We start from the raw sequence: 4,504 nt of genomic DNA, 5'->3' as shown, positions 1-4,504 counted from the left end.
AGGGAATTTCTTCACAACTGCGAGCAGAGCTCCACGGGTTTCCATTACGCATGCCAAACGGTGCCAATCCCCTTTGATCTGACATCAGATGTGACGGGACAGTTGATATAGAGATACATTTATGTGCTGATTGCAGATAGTTGCATTGAATAGTGTTTTTGTGGGTATTTATTGCATTGTTAATGTGCCTGACATTCTGAAAACCTGCCTGTGAGGTTCTGGTGACGTGTGCGCACTGTACGCTGGTCAGCCACACTTCCGGTACACCGGCTGCTCTCCGCCTGCGCTGACAGTAGACCTGGTTTCAGCTGACGAGCTTTTAGCGCACCTTTGGCGAAGCCTTTTGGCACAAAACTGTCACTGTGCCGAGCCGGATCTGTCGACACCTCCCCCTGCTGCGCCGCCACACCCATCTCAGCGCACCTCGGTCTGCCAAACTACCAAACTGAGCACGCCTCGGGTTGCGCTGTTCAAAACTAGCTCTGTGCAGGGTTCGCCACCCTGCGCTGCGCTGGGAAACTAGAGGCCAATGAGTGAACTTGCATGCAGGGAGTGAATGGGAAGGTGAGAAAAAAACTTAAAGCCTGAGCATGAAAAGTATTGTCTTCCTGACCAATCTGAGCTTTTTGGTGGTCAAAGGTCAAAAGTCAAGGTCACTGAGACCTTGTCTGTCTCTTTCTAATGAGTGAAATATCTCAAGAAGGCCTTGAGGGAATTTCCTTAAATTTCAGCACAAGCGTCCACTTGGACTTAAGAATGATATGATTACAATTTAGTGGTTGGGGACCTTTGACCAAAACCCAAGAACTTATAAAATAATTATGACAAAATTTCACACAAATGTCTAACAGGATAGCATGATGAAGTGATGATTTATATCCAAAAGGTGAAAGGTCAACTTCACTGTGTCATCACAATGTTCTGCAAAAAACTTTCTGGCCACTACTCAAGACCGCATGTCAGGAACAGAAGACTGGACATTTGGTCAGATACTGAATTGGTGACACTGATCTTGGGTGTCCACCGTGAAACTGTCTGTATAGATCTTCTGTGCTGCCAGGGGAAGATGAATGTGAAGCATTCATGTTTCCACAGACATGCATGCAAACTATAACTGTAACTTAACTGGTGTGCCGAGGCATACCACCACAAGGCACTAATTCTAGTTTATTCCTATGTGACTACTTGCTCTATCCTTGAGGAGCACCTGATTTTTTTACAATCACCAACACCTAGTTTCTTAACCCAGTGCAGAACTCCCTTTTTCCCTCTGAAATTTAAATTTTCTGGCTGTTATGTGAGCCTGATGATTATGACTTTGGAGAAATGTGAAGCCTGAGGCTAGACCAGTAGGAAATTATGGTTTATACACTGCCTTTTGTCCATGCTAGCTAAGAATAGAAATGTACCACACACTCTAGGTATAGTTAAAGGAACACTATACTGATTTTCTACATCATTTCCATGCACTTGTCAATGTGTGCATGTCTTCATACATCTGCTGATATATTCTGACTTCAGGGAGTCTGGCTGAAGTAAGTTCTATTTTGTCATTTGGAGTGGAGTGACTTATACCTCCGTGTCCACAGATAATGTTTTTATGACATTTCATAACAAGCATCACTTCTTTGCAGTATTTTCTTGTCAGTGTTAACTTGTTAAAAGTATTACATCCATATTGTTCACTCAAATTAAAGGCTGCTGGTCTCTTCTACATTTTCTTCTCTAACTTGAGACGGCTGACCACTCACCACCCACTCTGCAGTGTTTTACATAATGATGACTGATGTGTGTGGAAGAGTGGAGAATGGTAATAGAGCACCCGTCAGTCAGGTGCTGTCAGTCATGCAGAGGTGAGCTAAACTAAGAATGAGCGGGCAGCCACTGGCTCTTAAGTTCATCTGATATTTTGATTAAACAATGGATGCTTAATATAGCTGAACACTTAGTGCTCAGACACTGATGCCAGGCAGAGCTCAGTATAGCTAGGATCTAATTAACTCACTATGTGCAGAAAAGTTTATGTCATTATACATAGCTCCTTTTAAATTATTATTCTGATGGCAAAAGTTTTTATAGAAAAGAGATAATGCCAATCGGGGCACAGAAGATGAAAATGTTTTAATTACACACATAGGGGCTTTAACAAAATGAGTCAGTGTATCATTATGGATATCACCTAAATAATCTCTATAATAAATTAACTAACTAGTGTATGTGAATTGCAATGACTGTATAATCCTTACAAGGTCTATAAAGACATGACACACCTACTGTATCAGTGCTGCAGTTCTGTTCTGTATTTACCGTGGACACAGCCAACCTGAAATTTCTATATGTGTTAAGTTATAAAAGATACTGCAAGTAAAACAGCACTGAGTTATTCAACAGTGCTTTACTGTACTTTTGAGCTACTCTAGCAGTGTCCCTTTGCTTCCGGTCTTTGTGCTAAGTTAAGATAAATATATCTTGGCCCTATTTCTTTACTGGATGCATCCAAGTTAAACTGATATCAGTCTTTTTTATTTGGCAGTGGGTTTGGCTTCTTGCGATGTCTTGCATGTACTTTTTCACTCCAATTTATTTGGCAATTGCTACTGAGTTTGCAGATTCAATTTGTGCATCCTTATTCATATGTTAAATTCAGAGAATGTGATGTTTCACTCGCTAAAGTATATAGAAGTAATACTATAATAGTTTGTAGCCTACTATTGTGGCTTGAGGAATCGCTTACCTCAAACAACATAGATCACCTACTTAAAGCTGGGATAGGCGGTTTTATTTTGGCATCTTTGGGCAACAATCCCATAATAACCTTTGAGCATATTGTAATTCAAGTGGATTGAGAGAAAAGTCATTTCAGAGAAGGGGCGATCCTATTGGCTATTTTTTGAATACAGATGCGTGTGCACGTCCCTTCAGTAATAGCCTTTTCAATGGTGGAGAATCCAACAGAGATAGTTGCTATTCCAGCATTGGCAACAGCTGCCTACACTGCAAAGCAACCAAAAAAGGAAGATGGACCTCTGAGTCTGACAATAAAGAAAATGAAGCACAAGTCCATATCAGCGAGGGGCTTCAGAGATGGAAAGAAAATGTTGCTAATAGTTTAGCCTTTTGCTATTTGGAGCCAAAGGCTCACAGCTGCAGCTTCAAGTTCACATTTTTTGTAGCTAACTGTAGCGAGAACCTTAATCCACAGTGTGTCCTCTGCCTGACACCATGCTGCTAAAGACCACCTCACCAGGAGGAGAGCAGACAGCACCTCCAGAGCTGGAACCCCGTCAGCAGTCACAGTAGCCTGAATCCAGTCAGGGCAAACCGCAGCTCCAGTGGCTCTGACAGCCCAGACTCCCTGTCAGGTCAGAAAATTTTCTGTTGATGCCATTACACAGGTGAGACCCAGCACTACCACTGGCTTGCAGTGAAATCCAGCACTGGGAAGTTTTTGCTGGCCATTGTGGGGGGTAACGTGTTACTTTTGTATCAAAGGGCGCCAGTGATTGTGTGTCTTTTCATGTCCAGTGTGTTTCCATTCATATACCTGTCCTATCCTGTTCAGCTTTTGCATCCTAAGACTGCCTGAAAGCAGCAGGAATAAGGAGCTGGAAGGAGGAGTTTGTTTTTTCTTTGTCCTGATGATTGGCTCATCTAGGTGATGTTAGTAAATGTTGGATATGTTTCCATTCACATCCCCTACAACTGCAGAGCAATGCCTGCACACAGTCCCTTTCTTATGCCTAACTTTCTGTCTGGTGCTGCTGTAGTTGACCCACACACCAGGAACCTGCGGGTGGGTCTTCCAGCTCTGATTAATTAATTTGCACTCGTAGTGACTGACACACACACACCATTCTGTTTGTTGTGTTAACCTCAACATTTGTTTATTGTGTTTCATATCATAGGCCCACTAATATTTATCTATATCTCATAATTATCAGACTGAACCTCTGCCTGACCCTCCCTGTGTCCAAGGCTATTCATTAATTTAAAAGGTCTAGGCTGTTTAATTGCTCTGTATCATCACACTATCATTAATACAGTATAAGCAGGGGATTTTAATATTCTGTTGTTTTCTCTTTGCTTGTCAAGATTTCTGCCTATACCCGAGCTTTAAGTGATATTAAAGTTCTTTTGTATGTGGGGGAAAAAAAACATTCTTCCACATATAAATTAAAAGTTTAAGGCATTTGATTCACTACACTCTGTTACTGTCTGGTATCACCAGTAGCTTATTGTGGCCAACATTAGCAAACTATAGATATGACTGTGCTAAACACAGTATCATTATGCCTCCCTCAAGTACCAACACAAGACACTAACACACTATAACTCACCAGTAGGCATGTTGGTTCTTTCCTGCTTGGGGTCCCATTCCTCTCAGTCTAATGAGAAAGTCTTTAAAGCAACCGACTCGGGAGAATCCTGGGAAATGAAGTGATATGTTCCATTATCCTTTAATTGCCATGTGTGGCCACTGCTAAGCACATCACAACATAGTCTT

Source organism: Epinephelus fuscoguttatus, linkage group LG20 (assembly GCF_011397635.1).
Source record: "Epinephelus fuscoguttatus linkage group LG20, E.fuscoguttatus.final_Chr_v1".
NCBI classification, from domain to species: Eukaryota; Metazoa; Chordata; class Actinopteri; order Perciformes; family Serranidae; genus Epinephelus; species Epinephelus fuscoguttatus.
This window is presented reverse-complemented; position numbering follows the sequence as displayed.